At 35.6% G+C, this 9,373-nt stretch overlaps 1 pseudogene; it reads left to right on the top strand.

Moving 5' to 3' along the window:
- Nucleotides 1-487: 487 nt before the first annotated feature.
- LOC100657326 (olfactory receptor 4A47-like) lies at nucleotides 488-6,282 on the top strand (annotated as a pseudogene).
- Nucleotides 6,283-9,373: the final 3,091 nt, after the last annotated feature.

Here is a 9,373-nt window from a genome sequence, read left to right as displayed (position 1 = left end):
ACGCTGGCTCCAGGCTTCGAAAACAGTCGTTGCTTCCCCATGGTTGCTAGTTCTCAATCTCTGTCGCTCAGGTCAACTCTTTAGATCTGTGTTTAATGGTCAGGGTTTGTAGATTGTCATGTATGTGATCGATTCACTTTGTTGCAAGAGGGATACAAGGTAGCTTCTACCTAGTCAGTCATCTTGGCCCTGCCTCAGGTTTCAGGCCATTTTTGATATCCATCTTGAAAATATGAACAATTTAAAAGGTTTCATTTTTCTGAAAGTCTGAGATGAGACAGACTTCTTGCAATATGAAAATAGTTGGTCACATGGAAACATTTCTTGATCCGGATATGGTGTGTGTACCATCTTACTCTCTGTGTTCACAGAGATGACATCAGGACATGAAGATATTATCTTTTAGGACACAGGAGAAGCACCACAATCCAGAATTTGTGCTGAATGACTGCCTCATTATGCAGGTAACTGAGGAAGTGTTTTTGTACATAAGAGTCTTCACTAGGCTTTAGGTTATGCAAGGGCACATTGGTAGTGTGATTTGGAATGTCGTAGACTTTTGAAAATTCTTCTATGTGATTCTGATAGTCAGGTGTGTTAGAGATGCTTTTTGGTCAATAAAATATATGAGGTTTGACTCAATTCTGTAATTTTCCCTTGGATATTTTCATCCTATAAAGACCCAGAGTACATTTACTTTCTCTAACATTAGTATTCTTAGAAACTAATTTCAGGGTAAGTATTTGGGGGCTATTTTAATGGGCAGAGATTTGTAAATATCATTGTAGGATGAACTGTAGTGTTCTGAAGCATTGCTTGTTAATACTTGAGTTCTTAGAAAGTGATGCAAGAACCTAAGGTGCTATTATGTAAGCAAGCTATCACTTTAATTTGTAGAAATGATAGGCTGGGTAAGAAAAAAAGTGTAATTAACCATTGGATTTAGCAAGGTGAAGGTGTTTTTTACGAAGAAGAGACAATTGGGTTGCTCATTCGAAAGAGATGTAGAGTTGGCAAATAGATTAGTTAACCAATGGAGATATTATACTGTATAAATATGTGGACAGAATAATGCAAAACAGAGAGGAAAACTAATGATGTAGAATGGAGGAGACAGTTACAGGAGCACTGCTTTGAGTGCAATAAAGACTATGGAACCTACTGCACATGCAGAAGGCTTGGCCATACTTAGAAACACAGACAATCCATATATTGTGAAGAGGAGGTCAGGCAGAATTACGAAGTCTGATATTGAAGTCAATGTCAACAGAGACTTAGAGAGTATCTGAATATCATCCCTAGGATCGCTTTAAGAGATAAAAGAGCTAGTGAATATCAACAATATTTTGACATAATTTTTTTTTAATTTGTGCAGTTTTCTTTATTTTGAAATCTACCTTCTCATCATTTTCATTCTTTCATATACATCGTCAGCATAAATGGAACCTGTTTATAACAACAACAAAAATGTTCCCTTCCATATTTTTCCCATACTTATATACTCATATGCAAACATTTATAAACTGATGCATTTATGTTTTTATTTTATGATAATATATTATGGGTAGTTTTATGTTCATTTCTCTCTTACTCAACAGTACCTTGTAGGAATTTCTCTAATGGTACCAGCATAGTTCTAATTCATTCTTTCAAATGCATTATTCCATTTAATGGATTTTTTTTTTTAGATATATTCAACCATAATTCACTTAAATTATTTTTCTTTCATGTTTGTTATTTAATGCCATTATAGATAATGCAGCAAAAATATACCATGAGCATATTCTTAGGTACTGTTGCCTTACTTCCCATGGATAGGTTTTAAAGAGTGTAATTGTTGTGATGAAAAGTAAATGCATTTTTGTTTTCAATAGAGTTGGCTAGATAAATATTATAAAATTAACATTTTTACTAGCAATGGAAGAGAAGGCCCTTTTCTCTATTTTTGCCAGTTATAGCTGTTAATACTTTTTTAAAAGCTTTTTTGTCAATGTGGGTGCAGAGCAATATCTGTTATTTTATTTTACATTTCACTATTTATAGGTGAGTTTCAGCATCCTATCATATGTTTATTGGCCATTTGGATGTGCTCTTCATTTAATTACTTGTTTATATCCTTTGCCATTAGGTTGTTTCTCTTTTTCTGGTTAACTAGTTAGAATTATTTTAGACATATTTTGTATTAGGTGTTTGTCTTTTTGTGATTAACTAATTAGAATTACTTGTCTATTTTAGACATATTTTCCACCAAGGTATTTTTGTCTGTAGACTGTGTTTATTGTATATTTAAAAATCCTTTTAAAAAATTTGAAATTTTCAAATGTGTCTAATTGGGATTTCAGTTATTAATTAGGAAGATTCTTCTATTCCTAGAATGTAGAAAATAATTTATTTTACTGACTTGAAAATAAAGTAAATTGTACTTTATTTTAGCATTAAATCTTAACTGGATTTCTATTTTATTTCTGTTTATTGTACTAGCTATAGATACAATTTTATTTTCTTCCAGATGGAAATTAGTGTTACAGTCCCAATATTTAATAACCTCTACTTTTCCCATGCATATTTGTAATTTGTCTCTCCATTAGTCTATACGATCACTGAAGTCAGGGACCATATTTTAATAAATCAGCCTTGCAGTCTTATCATCTGGGACAGTGATGGAGCCTGGCAAATCATTAAACCTATTTGTTGAATGAATAAACAAATTATCTGGAGATTTCAAAAAGTCACTACTCATCATATATTCACAGGTAAATTTATTCTGAACTCTGAAATAAGGACACACAGAAGAACATATGGAACAAAGGAACAATGTGACTGAATTTGTCCTCTTGGGGCTCACTCAGAATCTCCAGGGTCAGAAAATATTTTTTGTTTTGTTCTTGTTCATCTACATTGTGACAATGGTGGGCAACCTCCTCATTGTTGTGACTGTGGTGGTCAGCCCAACACTGGATGCCCCTATGTACTTCTTTCTTGGCTACTTATCATTTATGGATGCTGTTTATTCTACTACAGTTACTCCAAACATGATTATAGACTTTATGGGAAGAAAATATTTTCTTTCCAAGCTTGCATGACTCAGCTTTTTATAGGACACTTATTTGGTGGTGCTGAGATTTTACTTCTGGTGGTCATGGCTTGTGACCGCTACATGGCTATCTGTAAACCCCTGCATTATATGATGATCTTGAGCCAACGAGTATGTGCTCTGCTGCTGTTGGTGGCCTGCATTGGAGGTTTTGTGCATGCTGTAGTTCAGCTTCTCTTTATTTACCACCTTCCCTTCTGTGGCGCCAATGTCATAGACCACTTCATCTGTGACATGTACCCCTTATTAAAACTTGCCTGCACTGACACTTATATCGTTGGCCTCACTGTGATTGCCAATGATGTGGTAATATGTATGGTCATTTTTACGGTGTTACTCATCTCCTACGGAGTCATCCTACATTCCCTAAAGAATCTTAGTCAGGAAGGGAGGCGCAAAGCCTTATCCACCTGTGGCTCCCACATCACTACGGTGGCCCTCTTCTTTATCCCTTGTATTTTTATGTATGTGAGACCTCCCTCCACCTTACCAGCAGATAAAATTTTGACTGTATTTTACACTGTCATCACTCCTATGCTGAACCCCTTAATCTATACTCTGAGAAATGCAGAGATGAAAAACGCCATGAAGAAGCTCTGGACCAGAAAACACAAATGATCTGGGAGATAAATGCATCATCTACTTTCAGTTAAAAACTCCTCCTTCAGAAACGCCCTGTGTAATTATAAGTGTGGTAAAACTTTCTTCCCATTTAGTAACTTATAAATGATTAAAAATATTTATTATGTATATACTTCCAATGACTAGTTTTGTTCAAAATATATTTTTAAGATTTTCATTTCTTGACAAATACATGTCATTGGGGGGGTAAAATGGTTCCATTGAGGCTATAGATTTATACTCTATGTGATGAGTTATACTACAGTTAATACCAGAAATTTATTTTAGTTGATGGAAAATTTTCTGATGTCTCTTTCTTAAGTACATTTAAACCTTTTTGAGAATTAATAGGTCTCATTTCACAATAATAAAATAAGATGTAAAAACATGATTCAACCCTCCCGTCATGGATTTAATTGTGTCCTAGAAAAATGTGTGTCAACTTGGCTATGCCGTGATTCCCAGTATTGTGTGATTGTCCACCATTTTGTCATCTGATACAATTTTCCTATGTGTTATAAATCCTACCTCTATGACATTAGTAAGGCAGGAATAGAGGCAGTCATAATAATGAGGCAGGACTCAGTTTAAAATTTTAGGCTGTTTCTTGAATGAACCTCTTTTGAGATATAAAAGAGAGAAGCCAGTAGAGAGACAAAGGGACCTCATAATACCAAGCAAATAGTGCCAGGAGCTGAACATGTCCTTTGGACCCTGTACTGAGAGGCTCGTAGACCAGGGCAAGGTTGATAACAAGGATCTTCCTACAGAGCCGACAGAGAGAGAAAGCATTCTCCTTGACTGGCACCCTGAATTTGGACTTCTAGCCTACTAGACTGCCAGAACCGTCCACTTGTGGTATTTATGTTATAGCAGCACTAGATGACTAAGACTCTTCCCTGCACAGAGATAGTCCATATTAACATTTGAACTATGTATTTTTATTTTTGTATCAGTACGGTTTTTTAAATATTTAGTTTTGCTTATTTTGCTTAGTATGTTGAGGTTGAAGAGGAAGGTGGCTTCAGAGTTCTAACATTAATCACTGAGTTACATTTGGGTCAATTTTGACTTATGGCGACCCCATGTATTATATAGTAGAACTGCACTCCTTTCAGTTTTCATAGCCCTGAACTTTCAGACAGAGATCTCCAGAACTTTTTCCTGAGGCACCTCTGATTGTGCTTGAACTGATTTTTGTTACTAGTTGAGCATGTAGCCATTCACCTCCCTAGAAACCTGCTATTATTCATAATAATCATAAGAAGGTTAAATATACAAAAAGAATCAAAATGAACAAGGCAGATAGGCAGGTAAATGACTAAATCTTACTTTTTTTCCCAATTGGGAAATCATCTTATTTCCTTAAGTGAGCAGCTTTGTTTTGCATTAAATTTTTCTAAAGATGATCCATTCATCATCCCTGAAAGTTTAAAGTAGCTGATGATAGCTTTATTATTTTTAATATCCCCATCTCCTTCTTGTTTATAGTGTCTCATGACTTTCTAATGGGGACAAAGGCCCTGCCTTTCACACATAAAAGTAGAAAAAACCCATAATCAATGAGCTTCAAATATAAAATACAGAAATTGACACTGGATTATTTTACATGATTTCAATGTCAGGAAAGATGTTGACAATTCCTACTGTCTCCATTCTCACCTCCATTACTAAGGGAATGCAGATTATTAGGTAATACAGAGATCAGAATATATTGTTCTGTTTCACAAAGGTCTCAATCATAAAATCTTTGTGAGCCTTTCTCTCTTTGAATCAGGTTTAAAATAAAACATTATCTATCCCTAATATTGTAGGAACATATGATCAAAGAAACCTATGGTTCCTGCCTTCCGTATTAGTTTGGTTTCATGAGGGGTTAAGGGCACAGAAGACAGGGCCTTTTTCACTGGAAAAAGATACGGTGTATGTGACTCTGTAAACTTATTTTTATTCCTAATATCATTACATGGATATTTCTTATATCATCTCAAACTCTTCCTAAAAAAAAAAGCATACCATTATTCACCAAATAATATTGAGATTTGGTTGAACCGGAGTTAGCATAACTAAGTTCTCCACTTTTGGAAATTTAGTTAATTTTCAAATTTGCATAGCTATATGGAGTGATATATAAAAATCTTGGTCTGTTGTCTATGTTCATAGTGTATAAGTCAGCAGAAGGCAGGGTTATTCCTTAGTTGTCTTTGTGCTTTCTTTTTCTTTCACAGTGTCTGGGACATAGAGTTCCCTCCATAACCTTTGCAAATTATTTGTGTTCATTCAGTCTTTTCACCATTTCTTCTACTTTTTTTTTTCAACTCTCTACCACTAACACACTATGTCAGTTATCAAAGATTTTTAATGTGTATTTATATTATCTGGTGGGATAATCTCCCCTATTACTCACCCATTTAAAACATTTTTATGCAATTCCCAAATATTAATTATTCCTGATAAATCTTAAAGTCATTTTATAAGGCTCAGAAATTCCTAATGTCTTGAAATACTTCTATTGTGAAAAAGGGTATATCATAGTAATCTGGATTTCTCATCCTGAATAAGAAGCATATTGTGCAGGCTTGCTTTAAAAATCTCAATAAAATTTGTAGTTAGTTCCACAGAGTGTACACACAACTTGCCTTTCTGCTTTCTGATTTACAAAGAGAATTCTCTTATTTACATTTGATTCACATTTTCAATGAGTTGATCTGAAAGGATTCAGTGTCTTTTGCTGCATGAGTTACTGCACAATCCTCAAAGTCAAAGACACAAGTCTGTACCAAACACACATAGACTTGTATCTGTCTACGCATGGGTCTAAGGTCACACATGGGTCTATATATAAACATGCAAGTGTCTGTATCTGACCACACAGGGGTCTATATCTGATCACACATGAGTCAATATGTGAACACATAACGGTCTAAGTCTGACAAACCATAAGTCTGTGTCTAGCCACAGACAGATCTGTATCCAACCATTCAGATATCTGTATCTACCATACTAAGGTCTGTGTCTACCACAAACGATGCTATATCTGTTTACATGTGATTAAATCTTTTTAAATTTTACTGTGCTTTAGCTGAAAGTTGACAGCATGAATTAGTTTCTCACTCAAATTTTATACATAAATTGTTTTGTGTCCTTGGTTGTAATTCCCACAAAGTGTCAACCCTCTCCTTCTTCCCCATTACACCCCTGGTACCCTTTGTCCATTCCAACACTTTTCTTGTCCCTTCCTGCCTTCTTATCTTTGCTTTTGGGCCGGGGGGGTTACCCATTTAGTCTCCTGCAATTGACTGAACTAAGAAGCATGTTCCTCACATGTGTTATTGTTTGTTTTATAGGTGTGTCTAAAACTTTGGCTGAAACAAGGACTTCAGGATTGGCTTCAGTTCTGAGTTAGCAGGGTGTCTAGGGGCCATAGTCTTGGGGGTTCCTCAAATCTCTGTCAGACCAGTAAGTCGGGTCTTTTTTGTGAATTTGAATTTTGCTCTACATTTTTCTCCCGCTCTGTCTGGGATCCTCTATTGTGATCCTTGTCAGAGCAGGCAGTAACGGTAGCCAGGCATCAGCTAATCATTCTGGGATCAGGCTGATAGAGGCTGTGGTTCATTAGTTCTTTGGACTAATATTGTCCTTAAGTGTTTGGTTTTCTTCATTCTCCTTTGCTCCACACAGGATGGGATCAGCAAATGTATCTTAGAGGGCACTCACAAGATTTTAAGACCCCAGGTGCCACTACTCAGCAAAGCAGGATTTAAAACCTTTTGTTTATGAGCTATGTTATGCCAATTGTGCCACATGTCCCCAGAGACCATGGCCCCCAGCCCTCAAGACCAGTAACTCTGCTCCTCGAGGTGTTTGGGTTTCTCTAGGAAGCTTCTAAGACTTTGCCTTAGTCAAGATATACCAGCTTCCCTTATATTGTGTGTTGTCTTCCCCGTTACCAAAGTTAACACTTGTCTACTGTCTAGTTAATGGTTCTCCCAACACATCCCTCTCCTCCCTCGTAATCATCAGATTGGTTTTTTTTGTATGTGTATAAACATTTTCTTGGGTGGTCTCATACAATATTCATCCTTTTTTGATTGACTGATTTCACTAAGCATAATGTGCTCCAGATTCATCCATGTTGTGAGATGTTTTGAGGATTTATCATTGTTCTTTATTATTATGTAGAATTCTAACATGTGTATGTACCATAATTTGTTTATCCATTCATCTGCCAATGGGCACATAGGTTGCTTCCATTTTTTTCTGTTACGAATAATGCTGCAATGAACATGAGTGTGCATATGTCTATTCTTGTGACAGTTCTTATTTCTCTAGGATATATTCCTCGGAATGGGCTTACTAGATTGTATGGTATTTTATTTCTAGCATTTCAAGGAGGCATCATATTTTACATTTCCTCCCAGTAATGCATAAGAGATCCAATCTCCCCACAACCTCTCCAACTTTTGTTATTTTCTGTTTTTATTTTTATTAGTTCCAGTAATGTCAGGGTGACATAATTTCTCATTGTAGTTTTCATCTGCATTTCTCTGATGGCTAATGAATGATGAAGAAGAGTTGAACAGACAATTTCAAAGGCCAGCTTGAGAAGACAAAGTAAAGTATTACGAAATGTACAAAGACCTAGAGATAGAAAAACAAAAGGGAAGAACAGGCTCATCACTTTTCAAGCTGAAAGAACTAAAGAAAAATTCAAGACTTCAGTTGCAATATTTAAGAATTCTGTGGAGAAAATATTAAATGATTCAGGAAGCATCAAAAGAAATGGAAGCAATACACAAAGTCACTGTATCAAAAAGAATTTGTCAACATTCAACCATTTCAGGTGGTAGCATATGATCGGGAATCAATGGTACTAAAGGAAGAGATCCAAGTTGCACTGAAGGCATTGGTTAAAAACGAGGCTCCAGGAATTGACAGAATACCAGTTGAGATGTTTCAACAAATTGATACACTGCTGGAAATGCTCACTTGTTTATGCCAAGAAACTTGGAAGACAGCTATCTGGCCAACAAACTAGAAGAGATCCATATTTGTGCTCATTTAAAAGAAAGGTGATCCAACACAATGCAGAAATTATCAAAGAATATCATTAATATCACCCAGAAGTAAAATTTTGTTGACGATTATTCAAAAGCAGTTACTGCAGTCCACTGACTGGGAACTTCCAGAAATTCAAGCAGGATTCTGAAGATGGGGAACAAAGGATTTTGCTGATGACAGATGAACCTTGGTTGAACGTAGAGAATACCAGAAAGATGTTTACTGTGTTTATTGTCTATGCCAAAGTGTCCATACAAATTATGGGTAACATTAAGGAGAATGGGAAATTCAGAGCGTTTAATTGTGCTCATGTGGAATATATATAGAGAGAGCAAGAGGCAGTCTTCTGGATATATCAGATATATCATAACCCCAAAATTTTTTTCCCTGTCTGAGTGTTCTCATTTTACTCCTTTGGTGAAATCTTTTGATGAGCATATTTGTTTAATTTTTAGAAGATCCCAGTTATCTAACTCATTTTCTGGTGTGTGAGCATTGTTAGTTACTGTTTGCATTGTATTTATGCCATATAATAGGGTCACTAGCATTCCCCTAATTTTTCTTCCATCATCTTTATCATTTAACTTTTTATATTTA

The sequence above is a fragment of the Loxodonta africana genome, unplaced genomic scaffold, assembly GCF_030014295.1.
Source record: "Loxodonta africana isolate mLoxAfr1 unplaced genomic scaffold, mLoxAfr1.hap2 scaffold_55, whole genome shotgun sequence".
NCBI lineage: Eukaryota > Metazoa > Chordata > Mammalia > Proboscidea > Elephantidae > Loxodonta > Loxodonta africana.
The sequence above is the reverse complement of the archived record's forward strand: the minus strand, read 5'-3'. Positions and strand labels throughout refer to the sequence as shown.